This window comes from Hordeum vulgare, chromosome 5H (genome assembly GCF_904849725.1).
Source record: "Hordeum vulgare subsp. vulgare chromosome 5H, MorexV3_pseudomolecules_assembly, whole genome shotgun sequence".
In the NCBI taxonomy this organism is placed as follows: domain Eukaryota; kingdom Viridiplantae; phylum Streptophyta; class Magnoliopsida; order Poales; family Poaceae; genus Hordeum; species Hordeum vulgare.
This window is the reverse complement of record NC_058522.1, coordinates 518,337,816-518,346,963: the sequence shown is the minus strand read 5'-3', so window position 1 is coordinate 518,346,963 and position 9,148 is coordinate 518,337,816.

The window sequence follows — 9,148 nt, the reverse complement described above, 5'->3', positions numbered from 1 at the left end:
GACGTAACCCTTTACGACAAACTCTTTAACCACCTCCATAATCGAGAAAAATTCCTTAGTCTATTTAGTTACTAAGGATAACTTTGACCGCTGATCAGTGATTCAATCATGGATCACTCTGTGTACAGACTTGCTGCAAGGCACACATCAAGTGCGGTACTCAGCATGGCATACTTTAGATTCTACGGCTAAGGCATAGAAGACGACCTTCGTCTATTCTCTTTATTCTGCCGTGGTCGGGTTTTGAGTCTTACTCAAATTTACACCTCACAACGCAACCAAGAACTCTTTCTTTGCTGATCTATTTTGAACTCCTTCAAAAAAACTTGTCAAGGCATGCATTTTGTTGAAACCTTCATTAAGCGCTTTTTGATCTATCTCCATAGATCTTTGATGCTCAACGTTCAAGTAGCGCAATCCAGGTATTCCTTCGAAAACTCCTTTCAAACAACCTTATATGCTTTACAGAAATTCTACATTACTTCTGATCAACAATATGTCTACCACATACACTTATCAGAAATTCTATAGTGCTCCCACTCACTTCTTTGGAAATACAAGTTTCTCATAAACCTTGTACAAACCCAAAATCTTTGATCATCTCATCAAAGTGTATATTCCAACTCCGAGATGCTTGCACCAGTCCATTGAAGGATCACTGGAACTTGCATACTTGCTAGTATCTTTAGGATCGACAAAACCTTCTGGTTGTATCACATACAATGTTTGCTCAAGGAAACCGTTGAGAAAACAATGTTTTGACATCCTATGTGCAATATTTCATAAATAATGCATCAATAACTAACATAATTCTAACAGACCTTTAGCATCGCTATGAGTGAGAAAGACTCATCATAGTCAACAGTTTGATCTTGTCGGAAACATCTTTGCGACAAGTCGAGCTTTTCTTAATAGTGACTTATCACCATCATCGTCTGTCTTCCTTTCAAAGATCCATCTTTACTCAATAGTCTTATGACCATCAAGTAGTCCTTCCAAAGTCTACACTTTGTTTTCATACATGGATCCTCTCTCGGATTTCATGGCTTCTAGCCATTTGTCGGAATCCGGGCCCACCATTGCTTTCTCCATAACTCGTAGGTTCACTGTTGTTCAACAACATGACCTCCAAGACAGGGTTGCCGTACCATTCTGTAGTAGTACGCGACCTTGTCAACCTACGAGGCTTGTAGTAACTTGATCCGATGCTTGATGATCACTATCATCAGCTTCCACTTCAATTGGTGTAGGCGCTACAGGAACAATTTCCTGCGCCCTGCTACACACTGGTTGAAGTGATGGTTCAATAACCTCATCAAGTTCTACTACCCTCCCACTCAATTCTTTCGAGAGAAACCTTTCCTCGAGAAAGGATCTGTTTCTAGAAACAAACACTTTGCTTTCCGATCTGAGATAGGAGATGTACCCAACTGTTTTGGATATCCTATGAATATGCATTTATCCTCTTTGGGTTCGAGCTTATCAGACTGAAACTTTTTCACATAAGTGTCGAAGCCCCAAACTTTCAAGAAATGACAGTTTAGATTTCTCTAAACCTCAGTCTATACTGTGTCATCTCAACGGAAATACGTGGTGCCCTATTTTAAAGTGAATGTGGTTGTCTCTAATGCATAACCCATAAACGATAGTGGTAATTCAATAAGAGACATCTTAGTATGCACCATACCAAATAGTGCGTGGCTATGACGTTCAGACACATCATCACACTATTATGTTCCAGGTGGCATGAACTGCGAAACAATTTCCACATTGTCTTAACTGCGTACCAAAACTCGTAACTCAGATATTCATTTCTATGATCATATCGTAGACAGTTTATCCTCTTGTTACGATGAACTTCACTCTGAAATGGAATTGAACTTTTCAATATTTCAGACTTGTGATTCATTAAGTAAATACTCTTGTATCTACTCAAGTCGTCAGTGAAGTAAGAACATAATGATATCCACTGCGTGCCTCAGCACCCATTGGACTGCATACATCAAAATGTATCACTTCCAACAAGTTACTATCTTATTTCATCTCAATGAAAACAATGCCTTGCTCATGTGGTATGATTTGCATGTCACTAGTGATTCGAAATCAGGTGAGTACAAAGATCCATCAGCATGGAGCCTCTTCATGCAATTTATACTAACATGACTCAAGCGGCAATGCCACAAGTAAGTGGTACTATCATCCTTACCTCGTATCTTTTGGCACCAATATCATGAACATGTGTAACACTACGATCGAGATTCAATAAACCATTGAAGGTGATTATTCAAGAAAATAGAGTAACCATTATTCTCTTTAAATGAATAATCGTATTGCAATAAACACGATCCAATCATGTTCATGCTTAACGCAAGCACCAAATAACAATTATTTAGGTTTAACACCAATCCCGATGGTAGAGGGAGCGTGCGACGTTTGATCACATCAACCTTGGAAACACTTCCAACACGTATCGTCACCTCGCCTTTAGCTAGTCTCCGTTTATGCCGTAGCTTTCATTTCGCGTTACTAATCACTTAGCAACCGAACCGGTATCCAATACCCTCGTGCTACTAGGAGTACTAGTAAAGTACACATCAACATCATGTATATCAAATATACTTCTCTCGACTTTTGCCAGCCTTCTTATCTACCAAGTATCTAGAGTTGCTCTGCTTCAGTGACTGTTCCCCTCATTACAGAAGCACTTAGTCTCAGGTTTGGGTTTAATCTTGGGTCTCTTCATTAGTGCAGCAACTGTTTTGCCATTTCACGAAGTATCCCTTCTAGCCCTTGCCTTTCTCGAAACTTTAGTGGTTTTACTAACCATCAACTATTGATGCTCCTTCTTGATTTCTACTTTCGCAGTGTCAAACATCGCGAATCACTCAAAGATCATAGTATCTATCCTTGATATGTTATAGTTCATCACGAAGCTCTTACAGCTTGGTGGCAGTGACTTTGGAGAACTATCACTATCTCATCTGGAAGATTAACTCCCACTTGATTCAAGCGATTGTCGTACTCAGACAATCTGAGCACACGCTCAACGATTGAGCTTTTCTCCTTTACTTTGTGGACAAAGAATCTTGTTGGAGGTCTCGTACCTCTTAACAAGAGCACAAGCATGAAATCACAATTTCATATCTTTAGAACATCACTTATGTTCCGTGACGTTTTAAAACGTTTTCAGTGCCTTGCTTCTAAGCCATTAAGTACTTTGCACTGAACTATCGTGTAGTCATCAGAAACGTGTATGTCGGATGTTCACAGCATCCACAGACGACGCTCGAGGTGCAGCACACCGAGTGGTGCATTAAGGACATAAGCCTTCTGCGTAGCAACGAGGACAATCCTCGGTTTTACAGACTCAGTCTGCAAAGTTTGCTACTATCAACTTTCAACTAAATTTTCTCTAGGAACATATAAAAACAGTAGAGCTTATAGCGCAAGCTACATCGTAATTCGCAAAGACCATTAGACTATGTTCATGAAAATTAGTTCAATTAATCATATTACTTAAGAACTCCCACTCAAAAAGTACATCTCTCTAGTCATTTGAGTGGTACATGATCCAAATCCACTATCTCAAGTCCGATCATCACGTGAGTCGAGAATAGTTTCAGTGGTAAGCATCTCTATGCTAATCATATCAACTATACGATTCATGCTCGACCTTTCGGTCTCATGTGTTTCGAGGCCATGTCTGCACATGCTAGGCTCGTCAAGCTTAACCCGAGTGTTCTGCGTGTGCAACTGTTTTGCACCCGTTGTATGTGAACGTTGAGTCTATCACACCCGATCATCACGTGGTGTCTCGAAACGAAGAACTGTCGCAACGGTGCACAGTCGGGGAGAACACAATTTCGTCTTGAAATTTTAGTGAGAGATCACCTCATAATGCTACCGTCGTTCTAAGCAAGATAAGGTGCAAAAAGGATTAACATCACATGCAATTCATATGTGACATGATATGGCCATCATCATGCGCTTCTTGATCTCCATCACCAAAGCACCGGCACGATCTTCTTGTCACTGGCGTCACACCATGATCTCCATCATCATGATCTCCATCAACGTGTCGCCATCGGGGTTGTCGTGCTACTCATGCTATTACTACTAAAGCTACGTCCTAGCAATATAGGAAACGCATCTGCAAGCACAAACATTAGTTTAAAGACAACCCTATGGCTCCTGCCGGTTGCCGTACCATCGACGTGCAAGTCGATATTATCTATTACAACATGATCATCTCATACATCCAATATATCACATCACATCGTTGGCCATATCACATCACAAGCATACCCTGCAAAAACAAGTTAGACGTCCTCTAATTTTGTTGTTGCATGTTTTACGTGGTGACCACGGGTATCTAGTAGGATCGCATCTTACTTACGCAAACACCACAACGGAGATATATGAGTTGCTATTTAACTTCATCCAAGGACCTCCTCGGTCAAATCCGATTCCACTAAAGTTGGAGAAACTGACACCCGCCAGTCATCTTTGAGCAACGGAGTTACTCGTAGCGATGAAACCAGTCTCTCGTAAGCGTACAAGTAATGTCGGTCCGAGCCACTCCGATCCAACAATACCGCGGAATCAAGAAAAGACTAAGGAGGGCAGCAAAACGCACATCACCGCCCATAAAAACTTTTGTGTTCTACTCGAGAAGACATCTACGCATGAACCTAGCTCATGATGCCACTGTTGGGGAACGTCGCATGGGAAACAAAAAAATTCCTACGCGCACGAAGACCTATCATGGTGATGTCCATCTACGAGAGGGGATGAGTGATCTACGTACCCTTGTAGATCGTACAGCAGAAGCGTTACTGAACGCGGTTGATGTAGTGGAACGTCCTCACGTCCCTCGATCCGCCCCGCGAACAATCCCGCGATCAGTCCCACGATCTAGTACCGAACGGACGGCACCTCCGCGTTCAGCACACGTACAGCTCGACGATGATCTCGGCCTTCTTGATCCAGCAAGAGAGACGGAGAGGTAGAAGAGTTCTCCGGCAGCGTGATGGCGCTCCGGAGGTTGGTGATGACCTTGTCTCAGCAGGGCTCCGCCCAAGCTCCGCAGAAACGCGATCTAGAGGAAAAACCGTGGAGATATGTGGTCGGGCTACCGTGGAAAAGTCGTCTCAAATCAGCCCTAAAACCTCCGTATATATAGGTGGGAGGGAGGGGACCTTGCCTTGGGGCTCAAGGAGCCCAAGGGGGTCGGCCGAGCCAAGGGGGGAAGGCTCCCCCCCCAAACCGAGTTGGACTTGGTTTGGTGGGTGGGAGTCCTTCCTTCCCTTCCCACCTCCTTTTTTTTTTCTCTTTGATTTTCTTTTCTAGGCGCATAGGGCCCTTTTGGGCTGTCCCACCAGCCCACTAAGGGCTGGTGCGCCACCCTCAAGGCCAATGGGCTTCCCCGGGGTGGGTTGCCCCCCCCCCCCCGGTGAACTCCCGGTACCCATTCGTCATTCCCGGTACATTCCCGGTAACTCCAAAAACCTTCCGGTAATGAAATGAGGTCATCCTATATATCAATATTCGTTTCCGGACCATTCCGGAAACCCTCGTGACGTTCGTGATCTCATCCGGGACTCCGAACAACATTCGGTAACCAACCATATAACTCAAATACGCATAAACCAACGTCGAACCTTAAGTGTGCAGATAGGAAATCACCAGGATACTTCGTTTTACCACACAAGACTTCAACATCCCTAACAATTCCCACATGGCAGATAGTATCTCTATTTGCAAGCTGAATAGTGACATCAATAGGCTCTATCTCAACAGGTGAAATCTCATATTTGATTTCATCATATAAGGATTGAGGTATTGCACTAACACTAGCACCCACGTCACATAAACCATGATAACAACGACCTCCTATCTTAACAGAAACAACAGGCGTGCCAACAACATGCCTATGTTTGTCTGTGGTGTGTGGTTTAGCAATTGTGGCAGCATCTTCACAGAAGTGAATATCATGGCAATCAACATTGTCAGACATGAGATCTTTGATAATAGCAATGCTAGGTTCAACTCTAATTTGCACAGGGGGTGTAGGTGTTCTAATGTGGCCCCTACGTATCACAGTTGAAGCTTTAGAATGATCCTTTATCCTAACAGGGAAAGGTGGTTTCTCAATGTAAGCACTGGGAACAATAGGATCATTATAGGCAATGACTTTCTCTTCAACTGGATTGAGCTTAACTACGTTGACTTCTAAGGGAGGATGATATTTAAACCACTTCTCTTTGGGGAGATCAATATGAGCAGCAAATGATTCACACAATGAAGCTACTATCTCAGAGTCAAGTCCATACTTAGCGCTAAAATAAAAAAAAGTATTTGTTTCAACAAAGGATTTAACGCAATCAAACTAGAATGATCCTTACCTTCGTCAAGCTCCCAATCTTCAGAGTTGCGTTTAATTCTTTCCAATAAATTCCATCTAAAGTCAATATCTCTCTTCATAAAAGAACCGGTACAAGAAGTGTCAAGCATGGTGCGATCGTCATGAGAAAGCCGAGCATAGAAGTTCTGAATGATAATTTCTCTCGAGAGCTCATGGTTGGGGCATGAATATAACATTGATTTAAGCCTCCCCCAAGCTTGAGCGATGCTTTCTCTGTCACGAGGCCAAAAATTATAAACATAATTCCGATCACGATGTACTAGATGCATAGGATAAAACTTTTCATGAAATTCCAATTTCAACCGATTATAGTTCCATGATCCAGTATCATCACATAGCCTATACCATGTCAACGCCTTATCCCTCAAAGATAAGGGAAAGACCTTCTTCTTGACCTCATCCTCGGGCAAACCTGCAAGCTTAAATAAACCACAAACTTCATCTACATAGATTAGATGCAAGTCTGGATGTGATGTTCCATCTCCTGTAAAAGGACTAGCCAGCAGTTTCTCAAGCATACCCGAAGGAAATTCATAGAAAATATTTTCAGTAGGTGCAGCAGGTTGAGGAGCAACTCTTTGTGCTTCCATTCGAGGTGAAGGTACCCGAACAATCCCCTCAAAGGATTAGTTTCCATAGTGACAAGTGACAATAAATTTCAGCACGCTATATAAATGTTTCCTTACCAAGTTCCACTTACCAAAGGCGCTTCACTCCCCGGCAACGGCGCCAGAAAAGAGTCTTGATGACCCAGAAGTATAGGGTATCTAACGTAGTACATTTGATAAGTAAGAGTGTCGAACCCAACGAGGAGCAGAAGGATCTAACAAGTGGTTTTCAGCAAGGTAATCTTTGCAAGCACTGAAATTATCGGTAACAAGTAGTTGTGTGGTGAGATGCTTCGTAGCAAGTAGCAAGTAACAAAAATAATAACGGTGCAGCAAAGTGGCCCAATCCCTTTTGTAGCAAGGGACAAGCCTGGACAAAGTCTTATAGGAGGTAAAGTGCTCCCGAGGACACATGGGAATTTCTGTCAAGCTAGTTTTCATCATGTTCATATGATTCACGTTCGTTACTTTGATAGTTTGATATGTGGGTGGACCGGTGCTTGGGTACTGCCCTTACTTGGACAAGCATCCCACTTATGATTAACCCCTCTCGCAAGCATCCGCAAATACGAAAGAAGAATTAAGACAAAGTCTAACCATAGCATTAAACTAGTGGATCCAAATCAACCCCTTACGAAGCAACGCATAAACTAGGGGTTAAGCTTCTGTCACTCCAGCAACCCATCATCTACTTACTACTTCCCAATGCCTTCCTCTAGGCCCAAATAATGGTGAAGTGTTATGTAGTCGACGTTCATATAACACCACTAGAGGAAAAACAACATACAACACATCAAAATACCGAACGAATAGCAAATTCACATGACTACTTATAGCATGATTTATCCCATGTCCTCAGGAACAAAAGTAACTACTCACAAAACATAATCATATTCATGATCAGAGAGGTAATGAGTAGCATCAAAGATCTGAATATATAATCTTCCGCCAAGTAATCCAACTAGCATCAACTACAAAGAGTAATTAACACTACTAGCAACCTTACAAGTACCAATCGGAGTCACGAGACGGAGATTGGTTACAAGAGATGAACTAGGGTTTGGAGATGAGATGGTGTTGATGAAGATGTTGATGGTGATGAGTCCCCTCCGATGAGAGGAGTTTTGGTGATGACGATGGCGACGATTTCCCCCTCCAGGAGGGAAGTTTCCCCGACAGGATCGTCCTACCGGAGCTCTAGATTGGTTCTGCTGAAGTTCCGCCTCGTGGCGGCGGCGAATCCTCCGAAAAGCCTCGTCTTGATTTTTTCCAGACCGAAACCCTTCTTGTAGCAAAAGGGGGGAGCGAGAGGGCCAAGTGGGAGCCCACAAGCCCCCTAGGCGCGGCCAAGGGGGCCCGCGCCTAGAAGGCTTGTGGCCTCCTGCTGGCGCCCCTCTGGTACTTCTTCGGCCTAGTATTTTTTATAAATCCCAAAAAAAATCACGTTGATTTTCACGGCTTTTGGAGTTGCGCAGAATAGGTATCTCAAACTTGCTCCTTTTTCAGGCCAGAATTCCAGCTGTCGGCATTCTCCCTCTTCATGTAAACCTTGCAAAATAAGAGAGAAAAGGCATAAGTATTGCATCGTGAAGTGTAATAACAGTGCAAAAAGCAATAAATATCAACATGAAAGCATGATGCAAAATGGACGTATCATAGTGCAGTGACTGGGACTGGTGAGAACACGACTAGCCACGAGCTAGGTTAGGAGGGGATGAAAGGCGCATGAGGAAGCGGGAGGAGGGCCAAAACCCACGTATTTAGTGGAAAGAGGGGTGGAAGGCGTTATGTGCTAAAATTTTAGGATTCGTTTGCCCACCAGTTAATAGGCCAGTAATGACTAATCGGTCTGGTAACTAATTAATCGGTATGACAACTGGTTAATCGGTCTAACTCGCCAATTAACCGACATGACAAGTTAACACGATGAATAGGTGTTATTCGATTCGGTCACCCTAAGAGTAGCGATTAACTGGGAAGTTAACTGGTTAATCGGATGAATTCTTGAACAATGCCAACAGTATGTCCATCTATATCATCATCCAACATATTAAATAACATGTTCAACAACATGTTCATCTATCGAAATCTACAACTAGACAACTATATCATCTAA